At 38.5% G+C, this 25,050-nt stretch overlaps 1 protein-coding gene across 4 annotated transcripts in view; it reads right to left on the reverse strand.

The window, feature by feature from the left end:
• The window catches only part of ankrd53 (ankyrin repeat domain 53), a 48,883-nt gene extending 24,323 nt beyond the window's left edge, over positions 1–24,560 (reverse strand). The window contains exons 1-3 of one of the 4 annotated variants that reach the window (XM_051699666.1): positions 24,470–24,540; positions 3,104–3,161; positions 2,483–2,605 (exon numbers count right to left, since the gene is read on the reverse strand). The gene's annotated coding sequence lies outside the window, so the exon portion shown is untranslated. Of the gene's footprint in view, positions 1–2,482; positions 2,606–3,103; positions 3,162–24,469 lie in introns of those variants that run through there. The other 3 variants (XM_051699676.1, XM_051699685.1, XM_051699657.1) reach the window with 3 other exon arrangements.
• Positions 24,561–25,050: the final 490 nt, after the last annotated feature.

Genomic DNA, 25,050 nt, shown 5'->3' on the forward strand with positions numbered 1-25,050 from the left:
AGAGCTGAAATGTTCTTCTAAAAATCCTAATTTGTGTTTGCTGAAGAAAGTCATACACACCTAGAATGCCAGGAGGATGAGTAAATGATGAAAGAATTTGAATTTTTAGGTTAAATAAATGGGTCATTTTAATCTTAAAATTGGAATCAATTGACTGCCTTTTTAAATATACATTACTGTGACAGATGAGTAAAGCATTGATTAGACAATACAAAAAGTGGCTTTAGAAGGCAAAATAGTGTTTATTTCCATATAATAAAACCTATCATTGTGCCTACAGTCCACAGCAGATCATTTTGCAATTGAATGTTGATCTGTCCAAGGTAGACTTATTATAAGGGCTTTTCTAAGGATACGTCTATGTACACATGGGTCAGACAGACATTTTTGGAGTGATTTAACTTTGAAAATGTCTAATTTCAGAGTCGTGCTCTGTCCAGCTGTGTCTGACTGCAAGAATGCCTCCTCATCTTGTGTTGTCTGCTGTCAGGAAATGTGGTTTGTTGCCTGTACATTTGGAGATGCACTTACTGCCCCCTGTTGACTGGGACTTGTAAAAACATTAAGTTGGTCTTTCAAACTTGAATTGCTCTGATGGTAAAAATATTCATTTTGACAGTCTGGGGGCATGATTAATTGGTTAATTTTTTTTAAAAATGTAAACGCATTAAAGTGAAATTAATCCCTAATCTCCACATTTCTTTTCTAAACCAAAACAACAATGGGCATATATGTGACAGGAATATTAGAAGGGATGTGAATTTGACCATTTTTAACATTCGGTTTCATGAACGGTTAATCAGTTTTTCGTTTGGAGTCGGGACACGGAAATAATGTTTATTGTAATAGAATTTCCTCAAACACTACTCAAAAAATCAGCAAATAAAGTGCACAGTGAGCTATGAGTCTAAATAGCACGATACATACATCTTCAAATGATAAAATCTCACATTAAAGTCAAACAAAAATAATCAGACTGTCTCTACCTGTATATGCACTCTCTCTGGGCAGGTTCACACATCCATGAGGCAACAAAATATTACCATGTGCGTGGAGTCACACTGCTGTGGTTAAATATAGCCTCTTTGCGGTGCTTTGTTTTAAAATGGTTTAAAATCAAATTACATTGAACTTGTGTACTTATTGTACTAAATATTCACACCATAGAAAAAGGTGAGGAAAACGCTCTCTTACCGTTTATCAAATACTGAAACGCTGCTCGATAAAAAAACAAACTGGAATCCTGTTTAATGGTGTAACAGTCACTTAAAGTAGGCTACTCTTCAGAATGTAGCACAACGTATGAAAAACAGCTCAGGTGTTTCAAGATGCGTTTATAAAAATTAAAGTCTTTAACTTTACTCTGTGTCTAAAAATGAGCTGATCCTGTGAGAGACACTGAAAGAAAAAAGTGAGATTCAGCGCAACTGTCAAAGACGTCCATCCAGCGTGTGTCAGTATCACTGATCAATAACAGAAAAACAGTACAGATGCACACAAAAGCATGTTTGAACACCCCCAACTAGCCCTAATCTTGAAAAACGAACCCAAAACTGGCTGAAAAACATAATGGCTTGTCGGAACTCGTCGAGCTCGTCAGTTATTGCACGTGTAAAATAACCGAATAGTGATTTTGTTATGCGAATAGTGCTGCGTCAAACGGTTAATCGAATGTATTTGCTTGGGTCTGATGTAAGCAGCCTAATGTGTTTGTTTGTGCCCAGGTTTATCCAGTCTGATCTGTACATGTGCTGGTACATGGTATGTGTCACAACATTTTGGACAAGATGTATTTGAGAAAAAACAAAAGGGTGAGCATGAAGTCGCCAAGGGCGGGGGGGATTGGGGGGTTGTCTCATGAGATTTATTTTTAGGGTGTGCCAAAGATGTTGGAAGAGTGTCTGACCCTGTTCCAAAACCTAGTGAGCTGCCTTTTAAGACAGCATCCCAACTGAAATGGAAACTCATAAGTGACCGATTTGGAACACTGCATAGACAGCAATTATGTGCATCGCAAAGAACACTCACAATTGAAAAATTATGCAAATAAGGTAATGGTGCAAACATTTAGCAATGAACACAATTTGCACAGTGCTGTTCCCAATCTTGTGAGCTAGTTCTGATTGCTAGGTGCAACCATAATCCAGATTTACATAAAAAGGAGGTATGTTTGCTTTTAAAAACATGACAATGACTATTTAAATACTTTATTATTATTATTTAGTGTATTTAGCTTGGTTTAGATTGCTTAAAATCGGCTGTGGGTGGTTAGCAGATAAGATGCAAGTTATTAAGCTGAAATATTGTGTGCAAATGTGGTGCAGCTGTTTTATAAAATCAGTGTGTTAGAGAATTGGTGCAAAAACCTAACAGCCAATAAAAAACGTATTTGCCAAGGCAGTGAACGGCCATGACTTGAAGCAGAGTAAAACAACACCTGTGACAACAAACAAATCACACTTCTGCCCATCCAAACACTCACCAGCCAGTCCAGATTATCATCCAGCCTTCACCAGGTTCAGAAGTGTGAACACTTTCACCACGGCCATGGAGCGTTAGTGCTGATGCTGTCACTCAGGTCAGAGAGCATGAATTGTAAGGTCAGCTGGGGGTTAAACAACAGGAAATAGCTGTGGTCATGATGGCATGACCCAGTCAATGTGAATGTATAATCAACAGTGACAGACACATTCAGTGTGATTTTCAATTGATTGCTGCATAGGTACTAAACCAATTTCGTTGATGGATTTTTGATGTAGAAACTTGTGCATATACAGTTACATTTATTTATTTAGCAGATTACACTAATTTAGCACTTTATTAGGAACATTATGGTCTGGTGTTGTACCCCTTTCGCCTCAAGGTTCGACATGTGCATTCTGAGATGCTATTCTGCTCACTACAATTGTACAGAGGGGTTATCTGAGTTACCGTAAAAAATAGAAACTGTATGTTCTTACAGTTTTGGTAAAATGAGTGTTTTAAAGCATATAATATTTTAATCATAACTTCTCTTTGAGTTTAAGATCTTTTGAATACACTTTTCTTTTTTGTTTTATGCTGTGTCCAACGGTGTCCTGTTCCTTTACAAAATTGAGCTGACCTGATTTGAGGTTTAGGTGCTGTCAGCCTTGCATCCATGATTCCCCCCCCCAGGGTTTCTGCACAGATGTGAAAATGGTTGATCGGATTGGAGAACAGATGTAGGGAAATATGATTGGATCAAAGGATAAAGAGGAACGTCTAACACAGACATTAGATTATAAGTGTACCTGGCAACTTTAAGCACACTAACAGTACTAATTATCACTGATATTGCATGCATGTATGTTGTGTTTTTTTTATTTTTTATTTTTATTTTTTTTAATTTATTTTTTTTATGTGCACACACATTTAAACTTAGTATTTCATTCTCTATCTCGAAATATCGAATACTGTTTTCAATATTTTTTGTAAGTTACCTAAAGACAATGTAGTGGACATTAAAATTTAAATTCAGTTGGGATCTGTTTTGATGGCGGTGTTAATTTACAGTATTGAACACACACACACACACACACACCCATATCAAATATTCACAAAAAAAGGTCAGAATAATTTTATTTGGTTTCCAGGATAATTTTTGACCCTTGTGTTGTGTTCGTTTTGTGCTAACACAGTTTGTATTCCTGGTCAAAAATGACCGGCCCACTTGATTGTTTAAAAATCTCTCATATTGCATATATTATCACAAGATATTGCATTAGATATTTTTAACAACTTCTTTTTTTTAGTAATTATGACAGGTTTGTATTCCTTTTTTAAACATATTTTCATATACATATACTCCCTGTGGAAAAATAAAATAGTTACATAAATTAATTGCCACTTGCTTGATCTGAACAAAATAGTTGTCATATTAAAGCTTAGAATCTGGACTTTACAATGCATATATATGATCCTACCAATTCTTAATGCTTTTTAATTAGATGAAAATAAGAACTGTTTCATTATCATTTGCTAATTTGTTATCACAACAATAATATTCAGAGTTGGTGAAACCATAAAAAAGGTGAGAGAGCCATGTGTTATATATCATTGGAAAGGTCTCAATTAGTAGAATACAATGAGCAAATTTGTTTCAGAGGCCAAAATGCAATGAGTATTAGTGAATGAATTTCTCACTGACACTTATTATAAATATAATAAACAGGAATGGCTTTTTGTCACATTTTTCCTTATTACTTCCTGAAACATAAGTAACTTAGAGAGTGACATACTGTATCGTCACTTACAGCAGACTATCCCGATTCAAACGAGCTCAAACAAAACACAAGTAGATCTTGAAATATTTTTTCAAAAAGTGTACATTGAAAGACGATGCACAAAAGGGCGCTCAACATTGTGTGTGTGTGTGTATGCACATGTCCGAGGACTTTGTGTGTGCAAACACGCGTCCACATTCAGTATGTGCTCGTCTAAAGGATTGGGATGCTCCTGAACACTTAATATGTCTGTATTTTGTAGTTTAATCCATTCATTTCCAATGGTCAGTTTTTTTTTTTTTTTTTTGTGTGTGTTTTCAGATCCCATATGAGAAAAGTAATAGCACACCTCTCTCCTCAGCGAGTTTGTTCAAATCCCCAACCCTAAGTATCAGCAATAGTAATGGTAATGCTTGCTTTATAGAAAGCACCTCTAATAAATGCATCTCAAAACCCAAAACATTTGAACTAATGAACTGTTGTAGTCCCCTTATTTTCATCAGACTTCACCTATGCCACCATGTGTGTCCTGGTTTGTACAATGGAGTTATCATCTTAACCAAAGTTTTCTGGTAATGTATTGTATATGTGAACTAACTATTGAGGGGTCAGGTATCAATCTAAAGAAATTACACCTGAGGCCTGCGTGAGTTCAGGAGGGCAAGACATGCTCCGCTCAAACACACACTGACGTTTCACCTTGAAAGCGTCAGCAAAGGTTTTTAAGACCCTCCCCAATCCACCTCTACCATGTCTCATACCACATCATCACACTGCTCTGCCTCAACTTAATGGACTGCTTTTCTTCAAAGCATCTCTCTCTCTCCCTGTCGCTGTCTCTCATTTAATACCAGCTTACGGCTCCCTTTAGCTGGAACGTTACACACTGTTCGTCTTCACAGCAGTGTGCTTGTGATCTTTTGTCTCTGTCTCTTCAAATCATGCCTCGACTCTTAGAGGTTGAAAAACATCACAGTTTTCCTTTCGTGAATGTATAAATCACCTACTGTGTGTCCCTAAGCATTATATGTATATGTATCTCTCTCTCTCTCTCTCTCTGTAACAATGTCCCCCGAGTAGTTCTGATAATAAGCAAAATTATTGAACATTTTAAAAATCAAACTGTAACAATCAGGTGACAGAATACGCTTGTATGACTGTACATAATACCTAAAGGCTTTATTAATGTCCTCAAATACGTGGTGCATAATATGGGCTCAATTAGTTTTTTTACACAAAGGAAACTGCCTTTCTTCATGTACAGAAAATGAGTCGCAATGTTTAAAAAAAAAAAAAAAAAAAAAAAAAATTAAATTTGCTGTGAAATGCCAGGCTTCAGAGATGAAAGGAGGGTAGAAAAAGTTCAGTAAGGGAACACTTTCTATAAAGCCCATATTTATAATGCATGGTAAAGGCATTATACATGCATTATACTGCATTCATAATGTCTCATAATACACCTTATAATAAGTTATAACGTCTCAAATAAATATATCTACAGTTATAATACATTATAAGACTCCCCTATTCATAGTTACACTTAAAGGGATAGTTCACCCAAAACTGAAAATTCTCTCATTATTTACTCACCCTCATGATATCCCAGATGTGTATGACTTTCTTTCTTCACCAGAACACATTTGAAGAAAATTAGAAAAAAATATCTCAGCTCAGTAGGTTCTTGTTGCAAGTGAATGGAGATTTCTCTTTTGAAGCTCCAAAAAAAAAAAGCACAGACAGTCAAAAAATGTCATCCATATGACACCAGCGGTTAAATTAATGTCTTCTAAAGCGAAACGATTGCTTTTGGTGTGAAAAAGATCAATATTGAAGTACTTTTTTTTGTGTTAAAACTCTAAATCATGCTTCTGGTCAGCAGCGGTGTGCGCGTGTGACGTAATCGCATTGGTATTTGAAACTCACGAGAACTGACACTTGTGAGTCACAGCCGGAAGAGCAGCACTGTTTACAAGGAGAAGGAACGCTTTACAGAAGCTTTATTGGTTTTGGTTTAGATCTGTATTTATCTGTTTCTTTACACACAATGGTGCGTTTGTGTGCTTATCCTGGATGTCTCAACCGAGTGGAGAACGTGAGATCACGTCTGTATCATGGAAACGCGAATACGTCACATGGGAGACTGCTTGAACTCCACTCTCTCCTGAAGCTTACCGGAAGTGATGGTTTAGAGTTAAAAAGTACTTAAATGTTGATCTTTTTCGCACCAAAAGTGATCATTAATTTAACAACTGGAGTCGTATGGATGACATTTATGCTGACTGTCAGTAAGTTTTTTGAAAAAGAAAAAAAAACTTGGCTGAATTGTTTAAAATGTTGAATTCAGCCATGTGAATAGTTATTGCCTGTTGGGTTATTTATGCCACATATTTATGCAATGATGTCTTTGATTTTCCACCATGGGGTATTGACATGACATGTTAATATTGGAGTAAGCTATATTCTGAGTTTGCTTTGAAAAATTAGTTGTTATACTGTATAATAAACTGTATACTGTATAAAGAAAATTGTGACAGGTAGGATTCATTTGACTATCGTCAATTTGGCTGATTGTCATAAAACTTTGAAACAGTTTCAGTAACATCAGGGACTTTAAATGATTGGCTTACAAGGCACACTTGATTCAAGTTGACCATTAGTAATTTTACAATGATACAGTCCCAGATCATGCCATTTCCGTCTAATATATATATATATATATATAATATATATATATATATATATATATATATATATATATATATATATATATATATATATATATATATATATATTAAATAAAATATCTGGACGTATAGAAATTTGTATATGCCTGAATACAGTCATCACTATTTTTGGTCCATTTTCCTGTAAGATAAAAATTTATTTGACATTTACATTTTAAATATTTATCTGCTACAATTTGTTTTGTCAACTTATAGGAGTACACTTGCATCAAAACTGTCTCAAATTGACAAAAAAAACAAACAAACTAAAAGCCACAAAACTCCCATTTTGATAATGTGGCTTAGTTTTGTTATCATGAAACGCCATTTGCAACCTATTTACTAGGGATCTAAAGTATTAATACTTCTGATATTGATGTTTTATTGAGAATATCGGTACTCACAAAAAAATATAGAATATAAAGTTAAAAATGTGATGTGATATTATTTTGTTTCCATGAAAAAGGTAAGTCATAAAATTTTAATAGCATCTGGAGTTAATTTACACTAAATAACAACAAATCTTATTAACAAAACGTGACATTTATTTAATGGGTTTGTGTGAGGTTTGTCACAAGTCAATTCTAAATGTAAGGTCCACTCAAGTAACTTGCTGAACTTGACTCAACCGTGGACAGTGGTTCTACGTGTTTTAAATGAGTGTTCTTAACTTAAAATGACTATGTAATCTTAACTCAAATACTTTTTTTAGATGGAACGTAACTGAATTGGGTAAACCCAACAAATTTAGACATGTCAAAGTAACTGAGATTAATCTTGTTTATTTCTCTATGTACTAGCTAGTAACAGTGATGTTAGCATACTTAATACATGCTGGTGTAAATGAATTTTTGAATTAGCGTTCTTTGATTTAGAGTAAATTATAAGCTATGTTGCCTTTGAAAGACCAGATTTAATCACATACAGTACTGTGCAAAAGTCTTAGGCACATAAGGTGTTTCACAAAAGCATTTGTCTTAAGATGGTTATTTATATCTTCAGCTTTAGTGTGCCAATAGGAAATATAAATGTTAGACTCCCAAACATTACTTTTGCAGATAGAAAAGATTAGAAGAACAGGGAGCCCTGCAACAGATGTCATGGCCCCCACAAAGCCCCCCACTGCACATTGTGTCAGTCTGAGATTACATAAAGAGACAGAAGCAGTTGAGACAGCCTAAATAGAAGAACTGTGGCGAATTCTCCAAGAAGCTTGGAACATCCTATCTGCCAACAACCAAGAAAAACTGTGTCCAGGTGTACCTAGGAGAATTAGTGCTGTTTTAAAGGGAAAGGTGGTCACACCAAATATTGATTTAGCTTTGTTTACTGGACTTTGTATGACATTAATTGATAAATGAAAACTATTTATGTCATTATTTTTTGAAGACATCCTCACTATGCAACATTTTTCACAAGTGCCTAAAACGTTTGCACAGTACTGTACCACTGAAAACAACATCCATTTACTGTATATCAGCATTTTTCTAAGACAAGAACATGCAATCAACCAGTTCTGGTTCTATCCGTCCGGGTCAACCAGGTCTGAAATCCTGATTCTGGACCACCAGGTCAGGTAAGCGGGGGAATTTGCTATGCATAAGCGATCTGAAAACGCAGTTCTGTTTTTGTTGATGTTAATTTGCTCCGTGTTAGGGCTGCGGTTCACAACTCGGTCAGCCTTCTCTGATACTATACTCCCGTTTGTTGCTCCAAGTCCCTTTTGTCTCATCGCATTAATGTCGAGACGCCAGTGAACTGTGAATGCACCGCACACAGGGAGATGATGCACAGACGCTCATGGTCCTAAACTCTGATCAGTTTCTCACTGAGGAGAATTTCAGAGGGGAACATTTTACACCATTATTATCACATCACAGATATCAGGGAAAAAAAAAGTTAAAATATAATTGTAAATGTGTGAAGTATATTTATTACAAACAATACAAAATCAAGTAAAATAAATTAATTGAATATTATCAACAGCAAATATTCCCCATAAAAAGTATATTATAGACTATAACTGAACACGGAGAACATCAACAAACAAAATTAACAGAATCCCATATTCTCTGCAGTTTTATACATGTTTAAAAAGTGATAATAATAACAACAACAATAATAATAATAAAACTAATTTTACCAAATTATTAATCTTACCCTTTTTCTTCCAGCTTCAGTGTCCGGTGATTCTCTGTGTGAAAGTGACTGGGTGATTTCAGAAACGTCAGTTCACCCATGAAGGGTCTCAGGCTGTCAGTAAAATCGAATCATCTCTTTATTCTTTTTCCATTTCTGAGATCCCATGAATAATTAATGCACGGACAAATGAATTATTAGAGCTTTCAATGCCATCCATATTTGGATCTAGAAAACCTGCCCCGAATATTATGATGGAACTGTTATATTATTATTATTATTATTATTATTATTATTATTATTATTATTATTATTGGAATGGCTCCACAGTGTGTCCCATTTTATTTCAGAAAAATAATCTTAACCTGCTTAATAACAAAAAGCCTAATTTGATTTGCTTATGAAAGACACACTTTATTTAATAAATAAACCAATGTGGTGTGATTACAACAAATAGGCTACTTTAACAAACTATAGCAATGCCTGGCAATGTTTAAATTCATTTAGCATATTAAGTAGGCTATGTAGGCTACATTTGCATTTAAAAAGGCATTTGACAAATTTGATAAAGTATTCCAGTGTTATTTTGACACTTTATTTATTTGCCCCCTGGGGTACCCCCACCTAAACTTTTTCTATTGGCCATAGATGGCACAGAATCTCATCACACATTTATTAAATGGCTGTGCTCCTCTTTATCCTGACATTTTATCCGAAAATCAACATTTGTGAGATTTATTTAACTGTTTTGATGTTAATTGATCTATATGTCTAAAAACGCAAAATGATATCAGATGTAGGCTATTTTATGCACCCTTCAATACAGACTTTTACATATACATTCTGTTATACATTTTATGTTTATACTTATTTTACACATTCTCATGACAAATTTAAAAAATATCTGTTTCTTTCCCTTGATAATATATTGTATGATGTATCATTAGTCTTCGGTATGTACTAATCTAAATGTTACAATAAAAAAAATAATAAACAAATAAATAAATAAAATAAAAACATTGTTCTTAAAGGAATATTCCAGGTTCAATACAAGTTAAGCTCATTCCACAGCATTTGTGGCATAATATTGATTACCACACAAATTAATTTCAACTCGTCTCTCTTTTTCTTAAAAAAAAAAAAAAAAAAAAAAAAAGCAAAAATCGAGGTTACAGTGAGGCACTTACAATGGAAGTGAATGGGGGGCCAATTTTGGAGGGTTTAAAGGCAGAAATGTGAAGCTCATAATTTTAATAAAAGCACTAACATTAATTCATCTGTTAGAATTAAATTAACTTTATTATAGTATTACTTGAGCTGTAATGTTGTTTAAATTGTCATTTTTACAGTCGTCTTAGGGTTTGTTGACATTACATAGTCATGGCAACGGAGTTGTAAAACTGGCTATAACTTTACACAGAAAAGGTAAGTGATTTTCTCACATTAAAACCGTGTTTACATGCATTTTGTTTTTGCTTGCAGCTATACTTTTGAAAAAGTGAGTATTTTAACAAAAATTGGCCCGTTTTTTATGCATCTGTTTTTTAACCCTTTGATCATGATTGCCAACTCATGTGGCAATGGAAAATAGTACTTGTCTTTTGCTACATCAGGTTGTTTAAAAGCAGTAGCCATCAAGCATCACTCTTCTTACAGACTACAATAAAATTTGACACAAGTTGCAGAGAACACCTGGATGCCGTCACTTTAACTCTCTGTCAGGATGCTTTAACCTGGGTCAAGATAGCAGGTTTCTATGGGAACAGCGGCAGATGCTGAGGTCCGTGTGATGCAATGTGAACTATTCACCCTAAGCGGAAAATTGCAGTAATGGATACGGTGTCTTTGCGCCTGCTATTGCTGCAAGCTATGTGTCTGTTTTCATAAGATCAGTCTTATTCAGACACACTGACACAATAGTTCCTTTTCAGTGACCTTAATATCAATGTAGACTGTCGGCAAACAAAAGATGTATTCCTTGCGAATATAGCCTAAATCTATGTTGAAATTGCAGAGGATATCCTCTTTGAACTCTGCCATTTATGTGCTCATTGTATTTGTAACAATGTGATGTGCATGCCTGGTCCTTTAACAACAGAAAACATTTCTTCTTCAACAAGCAGTGTGCTGTATTGTCCCACACAAGCTTGTTCTTTCTCTGTGTAATTAGTCCATTTTCACTGAGAGCATGTGTTGTGAATTCATTCAGAAAATTTACTGTGTAGTGGGCACTGCCAGGAGCCATTTTGTACCATGGCCAAGGTCCTGTGCCCAGGCGCGCACCCATGAAATGTTGCCACTGATATATCAAAACAAAAACAATCCGAGCAGACGTTCTGGAGATGCACTGTCGTAGGACAACACGGAGCCAATGAGATTCCTGTCTTTTCTTCGCCGCCACCTCCTCAGGCATTTTTATTAATCCACATTGCATTGGCTTGTCACTCTCCTGACTCAACAACCATCATTTTCCCTCTCATTTAAGGTTTATTCTGTCCACTTGATGTCTTTTTTTCATTCAAAAAATTGTTTCTTACTTGGGGGTGTGAGTGTGTCTTCTGTCGACATGGGGGTTGTGCGCGCGTCTTCTGTTCCAGCGCATTTCATCAGGGTTAGGATCAGTGTAAGGGTCAGGGTTAGAGCCATGATGATACACATCGATCCTTTGCTTTACTTTTCCTTGGAAGGGTATAGGGATAATTTGACCCCAACCACCCAGCATCGCCCTGATGTATCCCTTAAAGGGATAGTTCACCCAAAAATGATTTACTCAGCTTCATGCCATCCCAGACTTTGTCATCTGCTGAACAAAGTAAAAATCTGCTGAGATTTTTAGAAGAATATCTCAGCTCTTTTGGTCCATACAATGTGAATGGGTGCCAAAACTTTGAAGCTCCAAAAATCACAAATCAGCATAAAAGTAATCCATGGCTGTGTCTCATTTGGAAGGCTGCATCCTCCGGAGGTTGCATTTGTCGGCCGCATACGTCTCGTTTCAGAAAAGCGAGTAGGACACTTCGAATGCAGCCTTCGAATGTGACCTTCAATTCGGAGAATGCATGAGGTGTATCCTTCGTGGGCACTCACAACCCACAGTTCTTTGCTCCAACGGAAAGTCTAAAAATAAAATTACGCAAATTTGCCCGTAAATATGATGTTCAAATGCAAGGAATGTTATTTCCAAAGTTGAAGTACCTCAGTAGATAGGTGCAGAGTATGTATGTAAAATGATATTAATATATAATTAAAATAAAGTATTAGACTGAAAGTACACCTGTAAAATCTATTTTCTTTTCTCTTTACATCGTTATAACTCTCCTAAAATGTACCTCATGCATTCCCTACCAGAGGGACTTTGTTCGCTTCTCACTCAAAGCGCTCGCGCTTGTTAAAGAGTGGCGTGCTGTCATAGCAACCATGTTACATTCCGTTTCCGTTTGTCCTACGAAGGCCGTCTCGTTTAAACGAGGCTTGTTTAAAGGAGGACACTCGGTATACTGCAGCCTTCAAAGGATGCGTCGTACCTAGCACGCAGCCTTCGAAACGAGAGACAGTCCATAAGACTCCAGTGTTTAAATCCATGTCTTCAGAAGCGATAGGATAGGTGTGGGTGAGAAACAGATCAATATTTAAGTCAATTTTTACTATAAATCTCAACTTTCACTTTCACATTCTTCTTGTGTTTCTGGTGATTCACATTCTTCATGCATATCACCCCCTACTGGGCAGGGAGAAGAATTTGAAGCAAAACAGTCCTTATATATTTATCCATTTCTCGCCCACACCTATCATATCCCTCCTGAAGTTATTGCTGACTTACACTATATTGCCAAAAGTATTTGCTCACCTGCCTTTAGACGCATATGAACTTCAGTGACATCCCATTCTTAATCCATAGGGTTTAATATGACATCGGCCCACCCTTTGCAGCTATAACAGCTTCAACTATTCTGGGAAGGCTTTCCACAAGGTTTAGGAGTGTGTTTATGGGAATTTTTGACCATTCTTCCAGAAGCGCATTTGTGAGGTCAGACACTGATGTTGGACGAACACAAAGTTGGGAGCATGGAATTGTCCAAAATCTCTTGGTATGCTGAAGCATTCAGAGTTCCTTTCACTGGAACTAAGGGGCCAAGCCCAGCTCCTGAAAAACAACCCCACACCATAATCCCTCCTCCACCAAACTTCACAGTTAGCACAATGCAGTCAGACAAGTACCGTTCTCCTGGCAACCGCCAAACCCAGACTCGTCCATCAGATTGCCAGATGGAGAAGCGTGATTCGTCACTCCAGAGAACGCGTCTCCACTGCTCTAGAGTCCAGTGGCAGCGTGCTTTACACCACTACATCCGACGCTTTGCATTGCACTTGGTGATGTATGGCTTGGATGCAGCTGCTCGGCCATGGAAACCCATTCCATGAAGCTCTCTACGCACTGTTCTTGAGCTAATCTGAAGGCCACATGAACTTTGGAGGTCTGTAGCGATTGACTCTGAGGAAAGTTGGCGACCTCTGCGCACTATGCACCTCAGCATCCGCTGACCCCGCTCTGTCATTTTACGTGGCCTACCACTTTGTGGCTGAGTTGCTGTCATTCCCAATCGCTTCCACTTTGTTATAATACCACTGACAGCTGACTGTGGAATATTTAGTAGCGAAGAAATTTCACGACTGGACTTGTTGCACAGGTGGCATCCTATCACAGTACCACGCTGGAATTCACTGAGCTCCTGAGAGCGGCCCATTCTTTCACAAATGTTTGTAGAAGCAGTCTGCATGCCTAGGTGCTACATTTTATACACCTGTGGCCATGGAAGTGATTGGAACACCTGAATTCAATTATTTGGATGGGTGAGCGAATACTTTTGGCAATATAGTGTATGTGATTTTTTTTTTTTTTTTTTTGGAGCTTCAAAATTTTGGCACCAATTCACTTGCATTGTATGGACCAAAAGAGTGGAGATATTCTTCTAAAAATCATTGTGTGTTCTGCAGAAGAAAGACATACATCTGGGATGGAATGAGGGTGAGTAAATGAGAGAATTTTCATTTTTGGGTGAACTATCCCTTTAACTGGATGAGGAATAAACCCCTTTCAATTTGTTTGTGGTGAGGAGATTTTAAAAATGAGAATCACTGCTTCACTAAAAGGGAATGTACTGTAGAAACCTTTAAGGTTTTTTATTCATTATTTATTTTAGATGTTGTCCTTGTTGGTTTAATTTAAGTGTTTAATTTTGCATTTTCAGTTGAAACCCAATAATAAAAATAATAATAAAAAAAAAAAATTTGAACAATTGAAAAATCTGAAATCTAATCCCAGATATCTGCAGTGAATTTTTACATAAGATTTTCTGATTGGTGAAAACACTGTAGCAGAACAATAGACATATGGCTTCAATAATATTTGATTTGCTCAGAACAGCATATAAAAATAAACTGCGAGTAAATGAATAGGTTACGTTCAAAATTAATATTTTTACACATACAGCACTGGGGTCTCTAGGACCCCAAATTTAAAGACATCAAAAAATCCAACATTAACAAAACACGAGGGTTAAATCTTATGTAGTCTTAATATGGCTCAAATAGATGTGATAGTTCTAATAATCCAAATACAGGCACTTTCAGAGGAAAGGAGATACACTATATTGCCAGAAGTATTCGCTCATCTGCCTTTAGACGCATATGAATTTAAGTGACATCCCATTCTTAATCCATAGGGTTTAATATGACGTCGGCCCACCCTTTGCAGCTATAACAGCTTCAACTCTTCTGGGAAGGCTTTCCACAAGGTTTAGGAGTGTATTTATGGGAATTTTTGACCATTCTTCCAGAAGCGCATTTGTGAGGTCAGACACTGATGTTGGACAAGAAGGCCTGGCTCGCAGTCTTCGCTCTAATTCATCCCAAAGGTGCTCTATCGGGTTGAGGTTATGACTCTGTGCAGGCCAGTCAAGTTCTTCCACACCAAACTCGCTAATCCATGTCTTTATGGACCTTGCTTTGTGCACTGGTGTGCAGTCATGTTGGAACAGGAAGGGGCCATCCCCAAACTGTTCCCACAAAGTTGGGAGCATGGAATTGTCCAAAATCTCTTGGTATGCTGAAGCATTCAGAGTTCCTTTCACTGGAACTAAGGGGCCAAGCCCAGCTCCTGAAAAACAACCCCACACCATAATCCCTCCTCCACCAAACTTCACAGTTGGCACAATGCAGTCAGACAAGTACCGTTCTCCTGTATATATATATATATATATATATATATATATTGGTAACACTTTGCAATACTCCATTTGATAAAATTTGTTAAAATGAACAATACTTTTACAGCATTTATTAATCTTGGTTAATGTTAATTTCACCATGTACTAACATTTAAATCAAAAGCTGTATTTGTTAACAGTTGAACTAACATGAACAATTGTATTTAAATTAACAAAGATTAATAAATGCTGATAAAAATATATTGGGTATTTTGTTCAGGATATCTAATGCATTAACTAATATTGACGAATGTTCATATCATTGAACACACTGTGAGCCTACCACTGGCCTGCAGTCCACAGCAGTCTTTTTTGCAATCAGTCAGTCTGAGATTGACACATTGTGGTGTTCCTTCTCTACACAAGCATCAGACGAGGGTTTTTAAGTGTGTCTCACTGTGTTTACCCTTGCGTTTCATTGGTTTTCAATGTCTCTAGCCATAAATGCTGCATTTATGACGCTGCTTCAAGTTAAAAGTAGTTTGAAACTTTAAAAAAAACACGTCTTGAGACCCCTGCACTTTGCTTTGCCCAGTTGTCTACGATCAGCCATCGGTCTGTTGTCTGAACAGCTGGTTTATTGTGTGCACTTGCAGGAGACAGCAGATGAACAGATCAGGCATGAACAGTAATAGATGATCTGCAGTACAATGGTTGAGCAGATTAGAGCATTGGAAGAACAAACACTCAGAGTTGATAATCTTTGCTGATGAACGTACACTGTGGAAAAGCAGCACAGTCCTTGTTGAGACTAGACACTGAAGGTAAGCAAGAGGTGGGTATATATCAGTGGCGATTACTCGGGGCCAGCAAAGCCTTCTTAACATGCCTAATAAATAAATATTCTCATTGACCTTTTTGCCTATGTATTTTCAGTCACTTTCCACTCCTAATTAATCTACAAACGAATAGCAAAAAACAAAAAATTATCCAATTAGAATTTATTTCTCGATGCTTACAAGCAAAGTGTGACAACTGTTTCATAAATCGCATACTCGAAGCCATGCTACTTAACCGAAGCAGCTTGCGAGTCTGAGCTCCACCCTGTCAGGCCTTCAGAATTTCCACAGAATCCCCCAACAGTGTAAGTGAATAGGCATCTAAAGTCAGACTGTCAGATTCATCAGCCAGTCAGATTGATTTATTTGTTCTTGTGGGTATGGTCTTTAGGATATTTCACAGTACAGGCCTTCTAGCTGGCCTTGAGTGACGCAATCACGCATTAAGTTATGTACGTAATTTGAAAGCGAAGAGCGCGAGATCTTGCTGACGTGTCGGCTGTCATCACTGCTGATATTGCCATTGAGAAAGAGTTCCTTATGGATTTAAAAACCTAAGATGTTCTGCATGTCGTGCGATTGATTAATTAAACAGGAAAGGAGGAATGATTTTCACTTCAAGCAAATTGGTAAGTGCTTTTTGCATTGTTATAACAACATCAGGAGTTTTCTAAGTGTAAATTAGGCTGCTTGAGCATTCAGTGTCGGATCAAGTTTTGAAAAGTAACCGTGTACCCTGATGAAACAATGTGTTGCAAGCAAAATTTAAATCGCAAATATTATTAGAGAGATTTTTCTTGGTATTAGACCTCACTGGTTCTGGCTTTCATGCGTGGATGTGTTTTTAAAATGTCAATTGGTATTATTAGTTGACTGCCACGTAATGTATGATGGGCATGTGGTGTCTTATTCATTGTGAAACTGTGTTTTCTTGGCATGATCACACTGAAGGCCTAGACTTAAAATGCATGGACTGCGGCTAGTATATATGGAGTCTGTGATTGCCTAGTTGATTGTATACAGGTCTGTGTGATTAATACTCGCAGAGAGTGGAATGAGGCTGCGATTCTGATGGAGGCGTGACACTTGCAGACACCATCCTCTAATGCAGCTGTATTATGGACTGAAGCAGTGGTTCTCAATCAGCGGGCCGGGGCCCAATAGGGGCAAATCTTTTTTTAAATAATAATAATAATAATAAAAAAAATGCTAAAAATGTAGGCCTACAAGATATAAACTGACACTTCCAGAAATGTATGGCGTTACAACATTTACGATTTATCATTTAATTAACACTCCTAGTTTCTGAGAAAAGGGGCCTTCAAATATTGTCTTAGACACTGAGGGGCCTTGGAGTCAAAAAGGTTGAGAACTACTGGACTAAAGTGTGTTAGTTGAAAAAGGAAGGATGAAAATTAAAAGTAGTGAAAAATGAACATGACAAATAGAGAAAAGGCTGTTTTATTCTAATGATGACAGAACAGGAACTTGATTCTTTGATCATGAACTCCGGATGCCTCTATCTGACCTGAACATGGACCCTGACTGCTTTTTCTATGTTTATAGGCCCGTGAGGCACGTGCCAGCAACTTTACGCGTGCGCGCGCACGCACGCACGCATGCACGCACACACGCACACACATGTTGGTGCAGCTATCATTATGAGGACTCTCCATAGACATAATGATTTTTATACTGTACAAACTACAGATTCTATCCCCAACCCTACACCTAAACCTAACCTTCACAAAAAACTTTCTGCATTTTTACATTTTCAATAAAACATTGTTTAGTATTTTTTTATTTTTTTTTTAAGCGATTTGAATTATGGGAACACTAGAAATTTCCTCAAACCACATTTATAGCATAATACCCTTGTAATTACCAGTTTGTAATCTAAAAAAAGTCCTCGTAAACCACTTAAACCTGCCCACACACACACACACACACGACCTTATTGATGATGATGTTTTGGGCACCTCACCTGAGAACAGTGGGCTTCACATTCATCACACTCTCCTGCATCTGTGTATACATCTGACCTTTTAACCCATAGCAGATGATGCTAAAGGCTCAAATGCTGAGAGAAAACAGTGATGAGGAAAGAGAAACTAAAAGAGAAAAAATAAATCAAGAGAACAGTGCCACCAAGCTTTCACTGGACTGAAGTTCATAAAAGGAACAGCTGAAGGAAAAGTTACATCAACACATAAAACAAAAAACAAAACAAAACAAAAAAAACAGATATTTAAGAATGATCATGCAGCTCTTTTCCATACAAAGATGCCAAACGCCTGTCAAACACCAATGTAGTGTGTTAGAGCAAGGGTTTCCAAACTTTTTTGTTTAGTCTACCCTAATTGAAGTACCCCTTTATGGTAGTGTTAAACGTTGAAAATATAACCTTTGCATGTGCAGTTATTATATTTATTATATTTAAGCATTTCAGCGGTTTCTCCCTCCTCTGCACTGGTGCACTGCAGAGAACGCCCCTGGGCGCTTCGGCAGAAAAAAAGAGTATATTTTTCTAAAAGAGCGGCACACACGGAACGTCTTTTTAAAGACACATCTTTTTAAAGTTGCCTTTCCATTTGTGTGTTATTCCTAGTTTTGGTCATTACCTCTCAACTTCAGACGGTCACGATCGCTGTATTTCGTGACTGGGCACGACCCACGTGGAGACAGCGTTTGTGGATGGATCATGTACTCACTGTGAAAACATGACCATGGCAATGTTGCGGTCACCCCAGCAGCTCCCCGCCTCGGTCCTTCTACCTACGGGTATGAGGCCAGCGCGGCTAGCACTGGGGGCGATTTGGGGACCCCAATGGGACCACCTCCGTCGGGTATTTCCCCACGGACCTCCCATTCCCCAGCACACTCATCTGCCCTGATCGGGATTCCGGATGAGTCAGTCGGCTCATCTCACGGTGAGTTCGACCGCTTGTTCAGAGCCTGCGAAGCTGATGAGCTCTTGAGCGCAGCATCGGAGAGCAAGCTCGTCCAGTCGGATGCAGAAGCCTCAGCTGAACTCCCCCCCTCGGGGACGGTCGCCCAGTCACAGGCTGATGCAGAAATGACAGACATGCTTTCCCGGGCGGCCGCTAGCATCGGGCTAGAGTGGAACCCTCTGCTCTCTCCTGAACCCTCGCGGCTCGTTGATTGGTTCCTGGGCTCGAGGGGCCGCTCAAAGCAGCCACAACCCACTCTAGTACCTTTCTTCCTGGAAGTGCACTAGGAGCTGACAAAATTGTGGAAGGCAGCTTTTACTGCCCGGTCCCGATCTTTCAGCTCCCCCGCCCTCACTACCCTCGATGGCGGGGCGGCCAGGAGCTATTCGGCGATTTCCCCTGGTGGATAAGGCACTCGCGGTGCACCTATGCCCGCAGAGCGCCGCCACCTGGCGTGGACACCCAAAGCTCCCGTCCATGGCCTGTAGGTTCACGTCGTCCCTGACAGCCAGAGCCTATAGTGCTGCTAGACAAGCCGCCTCTGCCCTGCATGCCATGGGTCTCCTGCAGGTCCACAAAGCCAAGGCGCTAAAAGAACCGCACGAGGGTAGTTCCGCCCCAGATTTGATGCAGGAACTACGCTCGGTGACTGACCTCGCTCCCCGGGCGACGAAGGTCACGGTGCGGTCTCTCGGGTGGGCGATGTCCACCTTAGTGGTCCAGGAGCACCACCTTTTGGCTCAACCTGGTCGAGATGGGTGAGGCCGACAAGGCACAGTTCCTTGCTGCCCCTATCTCCCAGGTTGGCCTATTCGGCGACACCATCGAGGACTTTGCCCAGCAGTTCTCGACAGTGAAGCAGCAGATGGAGGCTATCCGGCATATTCTGCCCAGGCGCGGCTCAAGATACCACATCCCGCCTGCTCGTTGCCAAGGGCGTCCCCCTGCGGTGACTGCACCAGCGCCGCTGCACCGGCTAGCCATTCTCTATCTTTTGGGTAGTCGACTTGTCCCCAAAGGGCCGTTCGACACTCATAACAGTGTTGGGGGAGGTTACATGTCGGCCTGGTGCGCTGGCTATGAGTCACACAGTGGTCTGCCCGTCACACACCGCCAGTTCACATAACACAGTTCAGCCAGTTGCAGCGTTTTGTATAGGGATCCCTAGTATCCCTACATCAACACAACGTCGTGTGAGTGACAGATAGGGAACGTCCTGGTTACTTGCATAACCTCCGTTCCCTAATGTGTCCCTCCTGCCACAACGCTGAACTACCCGCTGAAATGGCCGGACCTTGTCTCGGCTCCTCAGCATAAAACCTGAATGAGTGGTTGCACGCCAGCTCCTTTTATACACGTATGTCTGGGGGAGTGGCATGCAAATACCACTCGCCAATTTTCATTGGCCTTTTATCAAAGACCAGAGGTGTCTCGGGCTCCCAAGAGTGACCCCTAGTGTCACTACATCGACACAACGTCTAGTTCCCTCCATCAGGGAACGGAGGTTACGCAAGTAACCAGGACGATTTCTTTCCATAAGAGCAAATTCTGTACGTTATTCCAAACTTTTGGCCGCCAGTGTATATCATTTTCGAATCATAGTCGTAGACTGTAGAAATATGTATAATCATAAAATGTATTTGATATAATTTAAAATTAATGAATAAAATGGATAAATAAATAAATGAACAAATTATTAGGCCTAAATCAATACATTTTCAACAGGGATTTGTGGGGACAATCACGTTGTTGGGACAAAGTGACAGCACAATTGCTATACAAATTGAATTCAGAGGGAAGGGAGATGTTAAATTTAAAGGAAGAATGGTCTATATATTGTGGCCCGTCCATATGTCTTCCCACCTTTCCCACCTTTCACCCCTTTCTACAACCTCCTCATTTTCCTCTGACACCCAGGGGCGCTGTCACCCACACCGAAGCGATGTTGTGCACCATGATGTCACCAGTATCACTTCAGAGAGCAAAGATCAGACCACTGTTTGATCAGTGAATGTATGTACATGTACCCTATGTAAGTGCTTACATTGCGTTATTAGTGGCAGATATTATTTGCACTCCAACCCTGCTGCAAATAATGGTAGTTGCTATTTGCACCCATATTTAATTACTAATATACAGTATGGGCATCGCTGCAGTGTGTTTGTTTATTTAGAGTCCCACAGACACACTACATTAACCCCTACACCTATCCTTAACCTTACCTTAGAAAAAAGAATCTAGGTTTTACTATATTAACCATAGATTTATCATGGTATTTTTTTTTTGTATATTTTCAGTAACCACAAAATTAACCATGGTTACTATATTACCACTATACTACTGTACTAATACTATCGTTAATTGCATTAAAACTATGGTTTCTGCCAAAAAAACATGGTTACTACATTATTAGTAATACTGCGATGCCGAGTCGCGAGAATGAGTGCAATCGACAGACCCCGCCTCCGGATCAAACCCTTCTCTGCACTCCCAGATATTCACCGTGACCAAATCACTGTGATGAAATCAACATTTATATTCATTTTTATCTATAAGTAGTATTAAAAGAAATATTAAGAGTGGAAAGAGGAAATCAGATGGGAAAAAAGTGGGGACCAAAGGTGGATTTGAACCACGATCTCTTGGACAACACCACACATTCACACACAGTCTTTACACCCCATGCCACTGCAGCAACACCTAATGTCTAGTTTGTCATATATATATCTGTGGTTCCACCAGACTATTGGGGTGCAAATTGCTGCACTGTTGCAGATGCTATTTACAACAGGATGCAAATAGACACTCCGTTAATTTAATCCATTAATGGCGTGAACATATCCAATATCAGGGTAGGTACTGAAATTAAGCGTGTAGTATTCGGCTGGTCATGTGATCATAACATGGCAACCCCCATGAGTGGACACTCCCCATGTAGATTTAAGGATTCTAGGATTCAATCTTAGGGGGCTCATCCCCCAATGGCACTTTACGATTTGCACATTTAATGTATTCCACTCTGTTGCATTGATGCTGTTTTTTTTTTTTTTTTTTTTTTTTTAAATGTTTACATCATTCAAGCTAACCAGCTAATATTAATTCAGAATATTTTTATTTTCTATAATAAACATTTATAAAGTTGAGAAAAATAACTGAAATCGCTTGAAGAATATGGACAAATAAAAAAAGTTATTATTGCAACTGTCTATTTATTAGCAACACTGCCCTAATTATTCCTTTTTGTTGTTGTCCACTGACAAATATTTTAGAACATTAATCATACATTTCGCAACTTCTATAGTTAAAGTTAAAGCTAAAGTTATGTCAAACACCACGAAAACCTATTACTTCAAAAATGTCATTTATTTGGAGTGAATTTTCTCCATGATGTTTCTCTGTCATTAACTGGTGACTCGAGTCTTTTGAATTTGTTCACCAAAAAGATTTGTTCAGATTCATTGTGTCCATTTTTGTAAATCACACTTTAGCCAGTAGGTGGCAACAAATGAATGTCTTTTATGTGTTGTGAGTGACTCATTAAACCATTGATGAAGCACTGAGCCATTTACATCTAATTATACTTTATTAAAATGTGTGTCTACAAATCTACCAAAGGAATTCAAGTGATAGTTCAGCCAAAAATGAAAATTCTCTCATCATTTACTCACAATCATAACATCCCAGATGTGTATGACTTTCTTTCTTCTGCAGAACACAAATTAAGATTTTAAGAAGAATATCTCAGCTCTGTTGCAATGCATGGTGACCAGAACTCAGAAAGTCCAAAAAGGACAAAGTAATCCAGACGACTCCAGTGGTTGAATCCATATCTTCTGAAGCAATATGATAGGTGTGGGTGAGAAACAGATCAATATTTAAATTCTTGTTTAGTATCAGTCTGCACTTTTGACCAGCCCCAACCATTGGGTGTCTGAATGTGTAAGTGAAAGTGTAGATTTACAGTTAAAAATGGACTTAAATATTGATCTGTTTCTCACTCACACCTATCATATCACTTCAGAATATATGGATTTAACCTCTGGAGTCATATGGATTACTTTCATGGTGCCTTTATGTCCTTTTTGGACCTTCTAAGTTCTGGTCACCATTCACTTGCATTGTAAGGACCAACAGAGCTGAAATATTCTTCTAAAATCTTCATTTGTGTTCAGCAGAAGAAAGAAAGTCATACACATCTGGGATGGCATGAGGGTGAATAACCGATGCGAGAATTTTCATTTTTGGGTGAACTATCCCTTTAACATCCCTATTTTCATGCGAGTCTGCAGAGTATATCTAATTAGCTTGATTCCACCATTTGGCTTCGGCCTATTATGTGTGCTCTCTTGAAAAAGAAGTCCTCTGGAGAGAGCAGCAATAACTAACTCTTTCCTCTAAAAATGGCAGTACTGTATGCATCTGTCTGGTGGTGCTGGTTGAATTGAGCTTTTTAAACTGCTTTGAGGTCAGGTTTGTCTTACTGTCTTGCCTTGCAGTCTCGTCTGCTCTTTCAAAAGTGATCTGTTATTGTCTGAATGGCCTTGTTTATTGCTGGTCTTATATGTTTAGGGCGGTTGTATGTAAGAACATGGGTCTATCTGTATATGTCTATGAACACACACACACACAAATTATTTTTGCTTCATGGTCCAGATGTAAACTTAAATGTGGGTAAAGTTGGCCTTAACTCACAAATTTACTGATCTGAGGTCAGTCTTGTAACACTGTTAGGTTTGAGTTAGGATGCCAGTTCCTTAATCAGCTTTGGGGGGGGGGGGGGCATTTTAAACGGCATCTGGAGAGTGAGAGTGATTGATGGGTATAACGCGCTATGTGATGAGATGCGCGGGTTGACTATCTCAGATGCAGAGGCAGCTGGGATTCGTCCTCCGCCACCCGGTCTGAGGAGAATCACTGTGACCACGAGGACTTAAAAAGCACATTGAGAATGGGGCATTCCAAATTGGGAGAAAAAGGGGAGAAAAAAAAATATATATAAATATATATATATATATAAAAAAAAATAGTATATTTTTTATATATATATATATATATATATATATATATGTGTATATGTATATATATATATGTATATGTATATATATATATATATATATATATATATATGCAATCAGCCATGTAGTGTATGAATTTTCAAAGTGTAGTATCGTCCCAAATGGAACACTTAACGGGTTTTTTTCCTACACGGAAGCATTCGCCGTTTAACAGCTGACGAAAGTGACATTTCAAATGCACATGATGTGTTGCCGCACCTTTAGCAGGTTAACCAACATCAGTTCAACACTTGTATCTTAAACAACATACATATTCACACAGCTTGGCATGATGGTAAAGCATTCAACTCACATTTATAAGGTGCTGAATCCACTGGAGCTTCGCCAGCTGCTACAGTCTTCATTATTTACAATTGTTTTGTCAGACCAGCAGCGCAGCTAGGTAACTTCCCACTTCCCTTTCCGGTATATACCGCAAGCTGCATCCGCTGAGTGCATGAAGTGTCCAACATTCCACACTCCATTTTGACGGTTGAAAAAGTGCATCATCCAGGTACTTAAAGTACACTTCTTTTTGCTGCATTTTCAGTGTAAACGTACTACTAGCACTACTTGCACTACAAAATGGCGTAGAATAGTGCAGAAGTCTGCGGTTTGGGACTCACCTTTCATGAAAATGGAAAGTTATACAACATTCATTTGTAAAAGTTTTGTACATTCAGACTAGAACAATGGTTCAGACACCATCCTGCATAATTACAATGTGAATGGAGTGAGAACATACAGTATATTATTGCACCCATATTTCCACAACAGCACTTTATCTGACCAAGACAGAAAGATAGATGGGCAAATTTGGTTGTCAATTGCTGTGAAATTAGGCTAATCAGAATTGTCCAGAGGTTTTGTACATCCATTAGACATAGCAGGTTT

Source organism: Myxocyprinus asiaticus, chromosome 1, assembly GCF_019703515.2.
Source record: "Myxocyprinus asiaticus isolate MX2 ecotype Aquarium Trade chromosome 1, UBuf_Myxa_2, whole genome shotgun sequence".
In the NCBI taxonomy this organism is placed as follows: domain Eukaryota; kingdom Metazoa; phylum Chordata; class Actinopteri; order Cypriniformes; family Catostomidae; genus Myxocyprinus; species Myxocyprinus asiaticus.